This window comes from Ochotona princeps, chromosome 8, assembly GCF_030435755.1.
Source record: "Ochotona princeps isolate mOchPri1 chromosome 8, mOchPri1.hap1, whole genome shotgun sequence".
Lineage (NCBI taxonomy): Eukaryota > Metazoa > Chordata > Mammalia > Lagomorpha > Ochotonidae > Ochotona > Ochotona princeps.
In genome coordinates this window covers 69,931,525-69,942,542 of record NC_080839.1, presented here as the reverse complement: position 1 = coordinate 69,942,542, position 11,018 = coordinate 69,931,525, and positions in this window count along the sequence as shown.

Genomic DNA, 11,018 nt, shown 5'->3' with positions numbered 1-11,018 from the left:
GAAAATTTTTCCCTCTTTTTTTTTTTTTTTTTTTTTTTTTGCTATTTCCACTATCACCTCCAGCGATCTATTTAAAATTCATTGACTATGCTTTAGAGTCGAATGAAACAATAAGATGCAGAAGCTGGTATGTTTGGGGTGTTGTCCTAGAACAGTAACTATCTACAATTCTTAGGGTGTAAGCAAAGAATTTTCTACACAGAAATACTCTAAAGATTTTAGAATTTAATGAACATGCAGGAGCTGCACTGCAAAACTATCAATTAATAAATATATCACTGAAATGTATTGTTTTCAATAAAAATTGAAGCAGACCACTGTCCCTTTCTCTGTCTATTTGGCGAGAAAGAATAACCAGAAAGCAGATAAGAAGCTTTCTGACATACGAGGAGGCTCTTGCAGCTCATTCTGGAACACAATCTTTAGCAATTAAACATTAAGCAGAAATAATAAGTGTGTAGTCCTAACTTACACTATAGATGTCAGAGTTTGCAAAAAATGAGCAAGGCGGCAAAGATCACACAGCTGGAGGAGCCAAGCTTTCCTGGTTTATCCCAAATCTACTGGATAAAAAGTACAACTGCCTCACATGGAACTGTAGCTGAGCCCAAAATGGAAAAAAAAAAAAAACTCATTTTGCAAACATCCTGCAAATGCCAAAGTTTTTCTGATCATTCATTTTTAAAATGAACAAATAAAAGATTTCTAGTATGAACAATGTCCAGATGCCCAAGAAGCCTGCTGTTGGCCAATTCCATGGACCAAGTGCACATTCTATTCCTTTTAGGTTTCTGTGACAGCCCACAGTGGAAAGCATTGCTTTATCTACCAATGTCTTTACCAACTTAAACCGTGATGAGGAGCTATATATAAGAAGAAACCACCGGGCACTCTGATGGGTTGGAAAATCAGAAGCTATTGAGCATTGTTGGATCTGATCTTTCCCAGACCCATACATTTCACCCAGGGAATTTCCATACAATTACGAGAAAACCTGAACCACATTATTCCTAACCAAGTTCTAGTTTTAGTGGCATGAGGAACCCGCCTCCCTGAAATAAAGCAAAGACTTATGAAACAGATGGCTTCTGTGGTCTGACTTTTCAATAGAGGGCTGATTAGTTGTTTCAATGATAAGTTCTTAAGTGTCTCTGGATAATAATGCCTGGTCACCAATTTGCCTTTGGCTGTTGCATTAAGAAAAAAAAAAGTGTTCTTAAATTGATACCACAAGCTCTTTTTCTTTGTGTGTGGTGAGACTATCCCTAACTCAGAATTTTGATTGCTAGTCACTGATGTTTGCAGAAACGTGATTTGGTAAAGCCAAGCAAAAAAAAAAATGATAAATCACTTGATTAAATGAGCATCCATTGATACATCTGTAACTGTCATTCAGGTAGAGACACCTAAAGTATAGGCAAGACCTACAGACTACAAAAATAAAGAACTGTAGAACTACAGACTATATATCTATATAGTATAGACAAGAACTAAACCATAAAATTTGTTCAATTAACTAAGTATTCTGAATTTCAGGGAAATCTTTTTAATATAGACTTAGTAATCTTCTTCAGAGGGTATAAATTATTGAGTATGAAAACCCAGATGTAATCTTTCTTGTGTACAAGAAATCCATGATTCCTAAGGCAATGTTTAGCACATAACACAGTCTTGTATCCTCAATAGCAAACTGCTATTCCACAAACTTTCCATGATCCTTTACTCTTAGCCCATTGAAATGGGCAATGTTTTGAGGCTGATGTTGTAGCATAACAGGTAAAGCTTCCTCCTATAATGCCTGCCTTCCATATGGGCGCTGGTTTGTGTCCCAGGTGCTCCACTTTTAATCAAATTCCCTGATCATGTCCTAAGAGAGGCCCCAGAAAATAGCCCAAGTGTTTAGCCCCTGCCTCTCCCATGGGAGTCCTGGAAGAGACTTCTGGCTCCCGGTTTTGGTCTGGTCCAGTTCTGGCGATTGCAACCATCTCTGGACTGAACCAGCAGATGAATTCTCTCTCTCTGTGAAACTCTTTCAAACAAATGAATAAATCTTAATAATTCAATATACTTCACATAGTTAATTGAATTCCTTGATTTTCTCCAAAACACACTAGGTATTCAAGTCAATTAAGCCTTCTTCATGCCTTCAAATAAAACAAGGTGACAGGGCTCGGCAGCATGGCCTAGTGGCTAAGGTCCTCGCCTTGATCCCATATGGCCGCTGGTTCTAATCCCGGCAGCTCCACTTCCTCTCTATCTCTCCTCCTCTCAGTATATCTGACTTTGTAATGAAAATAAAATAAATCTTTAAAAAAAAAAAAAAAAAAAAAAAAAAAAAACAAGGTGACATTTGAGTCTGTTCTTATTCCTTTGAGTTTAGGGCCTTCTCCAAGTTTCAGATCCAATTCAAAATGCAATTCCTTGAAGGCTACAATTTGCAACTGACACTCCCATATTCATCTTTTTTCTTTTGTTTTCCAACACTAATTCTCTATATCATAAGGTTTAATAACAGACAGTTCAAAAAACTTTTTCTACCTTGTGCATTTTGACCAAGTCCTAGTAGGATGCAAATTTTTGTTTGTTTCTAATTTTGTTCACTGGCCTTAAGTAGTAGTTTTACAAAACTGGCAGATTTTCCTCCTAAAATTACTTAACTGTGGCATGATGGAGCCAGAAGAGAGCTGTGAAGGAGAGGGGACAAGATGTAGTGGTCAGGAAGTGGATCTCTGAAAAGAGACTGAGTGTCCCTTATTCCACTTTCATACAAGAAAACCTATCTCTGGAGGAAGGTGACAACATCAGTAGATCTGGGGTGGGACATGGGAGTCTTGGAAGAGGGGAGGGTGCAGAACACCTTGGATGTGCCCTGCCCCGTGGGCCCCTTTCCTACTAGTGCAGGAATCTAGCAGAGCAATTTGGGACATCTAGGAAGAAAGGGAATGCAAGATAGCATCCAAGCATATCCTAGAGCCTTGAAAAAGCTACCATCACCAAGAACAGCACAGGAGGGGCAAATCTGAGGCATGGGTGATGCTGGTCACCAGCACGACCCAGAGATCAATGACCAGGCCACCTAAGTACTCTCCATGGAAGACAGCAAAGGGGAACGTCAACTGTGACAGCTCCTTGCTCAGAGGGGCATCCTAATCTTGCAAAACCCTCCTGGGTGGTTCTGGTGCCCATGAAATGTGCTTACTCGTGACCAGAATGAAGGTACTGGTAGGAAAAATGGGTCTCAAGAAATCTTAATTCGAGAAACAGAGAACGTGTCATGATTTTTTACACTTGTGCTTCTACCAGTGAAATTTGTAGACAATAAGTACACAAAAGGCAATAGGCCAGGAAGCGTGCATACTACTGTGGGATGTGAAGCCAGCAGGGAATGCCAGATCTGTTTCAGAAGCCGGGTCTGTCTTCAAAGGGTTTTGACTTGCGACCTCTGGCTGGCCCACATCCTCCTTTCGGAACACACGAGACAGACGAGTAAACACAGATCACAAGTGGACCACATGTTCTCTGCCTTTTCCAAGTGCTCTGCGCGGGGGACGCCCCCACCCCAGACTCCGCATCCAAGTTCTTGGAACTGATGTGCAGGCCCCACAGACACCTCCTCATTTCTCCTTCAGCTAAGTGAAAGTACAGGAAACAACCATCAGATTTAGAGTAGAGGTTCCTGGTGTTGGTAAAGAGCTTCACCCCAGCTTTGTTCACATTTCTAATCTGGGGTTCATGAGACTAATTCTAACCATTTGTTTGACCACAGCTTATCTCTGACCAACTTCTCCCCTGGTAATTATGATAGGAGACTAATACACACTCATTTAATAACAAGCACTGTGTTCTTTGCATCTGTGACATGAGTGACCTTGAGAAGCAGGAAACGGTGAAATAGAAAAGGCAGAGGTGGGTGTTGAGTTGCAGCAGGTGAAATCATCATTGGGAACAACTGAACGCCGTGTAAGAGTGCCCAGGTTCAAGGTCTTCCTCTGCTTCTGATCCAGCTTACTGCTAATGTGTCTAAGGCAGCAGACAATGTCCCAAATATGTGGATTCTCCCACTCACCTGGGAGTTCTGCATGGAGTCCCTGACTCTTGACTTCAGCTTGGCCCAGCTGTTGTGGACATTTTTTGGAGTAAACCAGTAAGTGAAGACCTGTCTCTGCGTGAATCTGTGTCTTTTCCTCTCCCTCGGTCACTCTGCCTTGAAAAAAAAATCTTTAATATGAATTGTAAAAAACAAAGTTATTTCTTGCTTTCTGTAGTTTTGTGTAATTTTGGTTTTTTCCCATGGTTTTTACACATCTTGAAACAACCTTTGTAAAGAATTAATAAAAACAAATGAAAAAAAATAAGGGAAAGAAGGCAGAGATTCTAGGAGTTTCAAACAGTGTCTGGCAGGGGTGATTCGGAGGAAACAAGAAACGTTTTGCTCATCATACTTCCTGAGGGTGGATCCAAGAATGCAATGAATACTTTGGAAACAGCTAAAAGAAGTGAAAAGCAGGTCAAATACAAGCATGCTTCTGGAGGACGGAGGCAAGGAATGCTGAGATAAACACTTTTTAATGCATTTGTCCACAGTTCCAAGTCAGCCAAACTACACATCCATCATTCTAGAATGATAGTATAGAAGTGCCCTTCTTCTCACTCAGGTTCTTTCCCCTTAACCACTCTGTTGAGGTCTGGTTGACATATAAAAAGCTATACATATTCCAAAAGCTTGCACGGAAGTAGAATTAAAAGATCAGTTCATTTTGATGCAAAACATACACATTTTCCACAACGTTTGAAGATCTCTCACATGCACACAACCACCATGTACTCTGCTTCTATGAGATTCAACTGTTTCAGATTCCACATCTAAAAGAGGTCATACAGTATTTATCTTTCTGTGTCAGGCTTATTTCATTTTAATATAATGTTCTCCAGATCTGTCTATGTTGTCACAAATGGCAGAATTTTCAACCATTAAACCTTAGGTTTAATTGCATTCCAGTATGTTGGCATACACGTGCAATATATGAAGATATATAGATGTTCATATATGTGTAGATCACATGTAACAATTTTCATTTATTTGTCCATCAATGGAAATTGCACTGGTTTCTATATATTGGCTATTGTAGCTATTTCTTCAAGTTTCTGATTTCCATTCCTTTGAATATATACCCAGACGTAGAATTGCTGGGTCATATGATAGTGGCATTTTTAATTCTTTAAGGAACCTCCTCACACAGTTTTCCCAAATGGCTGTACTAATTTGCATCACCAACACAAATGCTTAAGGGGTTCCCCTTTTTCCACATTCGCATCAGCATTTTTGGCTTTTATATAGTCATCATTTTAATGGATATGAGGTGATAGTTTGATTGTAATTTTGATTTTGTACCCGATGATTAGTGATTTTGACTGCTTTTACTTCTATCTATTGGCATTTACATATCATCTTTAGAGAAACATCTGTTCAATGTCTTCACTGCATTTTAACTTGAATTTTACATTTTTGTTTCCTACTCTGTTATCTAAGTTAATGGTACATTTTGGATAGCAATCATTTATCAGATGTATGACTTACAGATATGTTCATTCATTCTGCAGGTTGCTTTTTCATTTTGTTAACTGTTTTCCTTTATTGTGCAGGAGCTGCTAAATTTGATGTGAGACTGATTGCTTATTGTTGCTTTGGTTTTCTGTGCAAAAGCCTTCATACCTAAAGCATTATTTCCAGGACCAGCAAGGAGGCTGCCTCTCATTTCTCTAGGAATTTTGTAGTTCCAGGTTTTATACCCACGTCTGTAATGCATATTGAGTTGATTTTGTGGATGATGCAAAATAAGCATCTACTTTCGTTATGTCTCTAGATGTCCATATTCCTCAACAGTGTTTATTAAAGAGATTTTCTTGACCCATTGTGCATTCTTAGTACTCTTGCAGAAAATTCATGAAGAGTTTACTCATATGTATAGAGTCTGTGCTCTACTCCATTGGTCTGTGTGTCTGTCTTGATGACAGTCTCACACTGTTTGACTCACTGTAGCCTTGACTGCTTTGAGTCTTCTGTGGTTCCAGGTGAATTTGTGCATGTCTTTGCCTTCTCTGTGAACTCTGCCCACTGGAAGTTTGGTGGCTATTTTATTGACACTATAAATCTCTTTGAGGAATATTGATATTTTAATAATAGTAATTTTTGAATCCATGAATAGAGTATATCTTCCCATTTACTTGAATACACTTTAACTTGTTTTATCAATGTTATATGCTTTTCAAGGTACAAATATTTCATCTCCTTATTTACATATGCTTTTTAATGTTATTATAAATGAAATTTGATTTCTTAATCTCCTTTTCAGATATTAGAAGCATAAATGTTTTTATATGGCAATTTTTCCTGTAACTTGAATGAATTCATTTATTAATTTTAGCAGAATTTTGGTGAATGTCTTAGCATTTGACTTTTCGGTAAAGTCAAGACCCTTCTACAAATTAGAAGACAACCCCCTACACTAATGCAGCCTTGAGGCTAACACAGGAATTTCATAATTCTTATTTTATTTCATCTGGATCACAGCCAGGGAAAAGATGCAGGCTATCCCAGGCTGAGCTTCCAAAAATTCACTTTTGATCTTTACTTAATGTGGAGAAACAGAAGGTAAGAAGAATAAAGGAGAGCCTGAAAATTCTCTAGGAACTCCTTGGATACAGTGCTAAGAATGGGCAGCAGCTTACATGAGTGCCCTAAGGGTTGGGAGAAGCTGATGGAGAAAGGCCAGCCTCCCTCATGACCACATCCTCAGAGAGCATTTTTGTCCTCCTTTCACACCTGGTATGTATTTATATTGTACCAGAGAAGGAATTTATACTTTAAATTAAGCATGTGGATTTGCAGCGTTCTTCGATCACAATCAAACTAAACGTGATTCCAAAACACTTCATAAAGTTAATGACACAATGTGACAAGAACTCTTTCCTGAAATATGACATCCTTCAGGGACCCAGAAAGTATTAAGGGGACTGGATGCCAGGGCCAAATGATACCTCTGGAGCCACATAGAAGCTCAGCAAATGCTTATATACCAGTGACATACATATTGCTTGGTTTCTGTGAATTCAATCAGAAGGTTTATATGCAAAGCCTCTGAAAAACCAGAGGCACCATGACATGGGGTTTGGGAACCACCCAGATCTGGGCAATACATTTCATCTGCTCAAAACAGAGAGGAAAGGAGATATTTTCAAATTGTAAAGGAAATTAAATGTCCAACCATGTGATTCCATAACATGGCAAAATACGTAAATTGGAAAAATTATTTTGTCTTAAACCCACTGAGTACTTTTTAATGATTTAATTATTTGAAAGGCAGAGTCCCAGAGAAAGAGAGGAGAGAGATAAAAAGAGAAACTGGTTTTCCAACCAATGATTTTTTCCAAATGGCTGAAAAAGCCATGGTAAAGTTAGGCCGAAGCAAGCTTATGTGAGTGACAAAACCCAAGAACTTGGGACATCTTCTGCTGCTTTCCCAGAAGCATTGGTAGGAAGCTGGGTTGGAAGTGGAACAGCTGGAACTCACCAAGGCTCCCACATGGGAATCTGGTGTTACAGGCAGTAGCTTAACCGGTCACATCCCACCCAGAACTTCACTGAGTATTTTAAGGTTGGAATGAATCAATAGCTATTTAAAATTATTCTACATGCTCTTGATTCAGTTTAAGAAATTTAGAAAAGCAACTTAATGTGGAGATTTTAAACAGCATTTTTTCCTTTTGTTTACTTTCTAGATTTAATTTACATTTGATCTGATTGAGTTCATCTCAAGCATAATATTCCATACAGAAAAAGTAAATATAAATATTTCCATCTTTGTTTATATAGGATATTTAAGAAAAACATTGAAATAGGATTCTATAGACCAGCCTACTAGGAAATTTATCTAATAATTTGTCTTATCTTACTGCTCATATTTATTCATTTATAAAATGGACATCCATTCTTATAGAATTATTATGAGTAGTAAATGATAAATCTAATTATTAAAACTATTATTATTAAAAATCCATTTGTTTTAGAAAATCGTACAATAAATTATGAACCTGTAAAATAATTCCCTTGTTTTATATATCATCCACATGGAGGCATATATGTTATTCTTGTATCTTCATTTTCAAAAAGTATTCCTTCAAGATGGGATGGACCATATTTGATTCAGTCTTTTGGGGGAATCCTATGGAAAATTAGCTCTTAGCACTTAGCAAAAGTTCAGTGAGTCTAACTCATTCTTACTAAATGGTTCTAATAGTCTATCAGAACTGCCTGAAATAGCACTTTCTGAATGACAGGATTAGTTTGTATTTTTACTAACCAAAATAGTAACCACTAGACACAACTGACTACAAAGTATTCAAAATATGCTTGATACAAATGTTGAAAGCGAAGTTTTAGCTTCATTTCATTTTTTCCATTTTTAAATTTTATTTTTGACAATCTTTACATAGTTAATTAGGGCACAAAGGTTCAAGGGCTACAGGAAAGTGCGTAAGACTATCATTTCCACATTTTGTTCCTTTATCTGGGGTAAAGGGGGAGATAAAGGGAGAAGCCCCTCCCAGTCTCCCACCTTTCCCAGGCCCCCGATGTGGGGCATGCTCCAAGGGTCTTGATCAACTGGTTTTGATAGTTCAACAGTTATGAATTGCTGCCAGTCTCGGCATTCCAAGCACAATGAGGTAGCTGAGGATTCCTCTGATTGACATAGTCCATCTTAGAGTCTCCTTTTGCCCTGTTTTTCACTGCCAACATATGGCTTGGGTAGTTGATTGATTTGTTCTGTCCTCTGTCTTTTCATGGTTAGGGATCTGAGTCCAGCAGTTTGATTGGGGGGCTCTCTAAAGAAATTTTGTCTGAGGTGAACCCAGACCAGGTTCTTGTGTGTACTTGCAAGTACTGGGCCTGGTACAGTCCATAGCCCCAATCAGCTAGTGGTTGCAATTGCTGGGTCGGTTCTGTTTCCAGCCTGTCTTCCACTGGAACCAATGGGTGTTGCAGTCCAGCCTGATTCTGCCCAGCACACACTGGGCCCTCACATAAACCAGTGGGAGCTGCAGTCTAGTCGGAGCTACTCACAATAACCCCCACCAGGCCCGCCCCCTACCCTGGTTCCCGTGCTTGCCATTATGTGCAGCAGACTAGTACAGTCTGTCCCACATCCCATTCTGCTCTCATACATGTCAATGGGCAATAAGGCCTAGTTCAACCCAATCAGCTCCACCATCCAGCCCCCAGACTTGCTGTTGGGTGTCATTCTGTCTAGCCACCCCTGCCCCTGTCCTGGTTTTCGTGCCATCCAGTGGGAGTGGTAACCGAAGTGGGAGGAGCCCACTATTTCCCTTCTAGGCCACTCCCACTTACAGATTATGCTCTCTCCAAGTGGTTCTGCAGTTTAACTTGACAGAATTAGCCCCCAATGCCAGTTTCTACCAGCTAAAACTGCGGCAATGCCCAAGCAACCCTCACCCTCTCTAATTTATGCTTGCACCACAAAGAACAATCAGCCTAGCCTGGTTTTTCCCTAATCTAGTGCACATGAGGCCCACAGGGTGTTGTAGCCCTGCCTAGTCTGGCCTGCCCCCATCCCAGCTCACGCTCATTTTACTTTTAATTAATTTGATATAAATAGTCATATGTGGTCAGCAGTTACCATATTGGGCAGTGCAGGTGAGCTGAAAGTTTACAATAGCTGTGTTGAATATTATTCTCGAAGTTAGCATTTCCCTAGTACCAAATACCACCAAGAACATGGAGTGTGTACCCCCACCATGGCTTCCAAACCTGCAAAAAAGTAAATTATGTAATAAAGTAAAATGTACAGGGTCCAGACGAACATATATTGCAGACTCCAATGGCATGCACTCACTCCAACAGAGGAGTCTTAAGTTAGCCACTCAGCAAAAGCAATGAAAAACCATTGGTGGCATTTCCTTGACTGAAAGATTCCCATGATGTCAAGAAGATCTCCCCAAAGGATTTCCTGTAGAACACTATCCTCTCCACCTGCATACACAACTCTGTCATTTTTCTCTTCTCTTGGGAGAAGTACCACCATGACAAAGGACATAGCCATGTTGAAGCTATAAATCTTTTCAAAGAAATAGTCAAGACTGCAGTAGCCACAAGATATGCTGAATTGTATGTGTACATGCTTCCTTTTTTTAACAGTTCTGTAATTCCAATATTGAACTTAAGCATGAGCATGATTTCCTCCTCTCATCATTCACAATATGTCCATACCAGCACAGACTCAATGTCAACATTGTTTGCTTTCCTTTCAGAGCAAGACACGTTTAGTCCTGTACTATCACACATTTACAGCAGATGTTCCTAAAAAGAATAAACCAGGTGCTTAACATATTTTATTCCAAGGGGTAATTTTAGAAATTATTGCAATCAATGAGCTAATAATAATGGTGGTAATGATGAGGCCAAGTTATTATTACCTATTACCTTTAATCATCGACAGCAACTCAATTGGGCATAATTAGAGACATCATCATAAATAACGTGGAGCAGATGGAAGATGCCGGGCTTTTCATTTTGAAGACAGAGTGGGAAGGTTAATGATGTAGCAATGGGCATACAGAATGGGCCATTTATGTCCCAAATCCATCCTGCACTTGAATCTTCCACATCTCATGCCCACAAACACAGAGTTCAACTTGACAGGAGACATAAGCTGCTAACACCACACTTTCAAAGTTCATTCATTAACTTTGCAACAGCCTCTCCCTTTGCCCTATACCAGACCCTGGTTCTGCACCTTTTCTATCCACGTGACCTAAATAGTGGCCTCGCTTGTTTCTCATTTTCAATTTCATTGGCACAAAATGAATAGAGCAATAGTTTCCTGACCACTCCATCTTCCTCCTCAATTCCTGAAAAACATGCCTCCAGACCTTTCACCTCCTGAAAATATGCAAATGTTTCAATGGGTCATTTAGCACTAACAGTATTTTTAGATGAAATG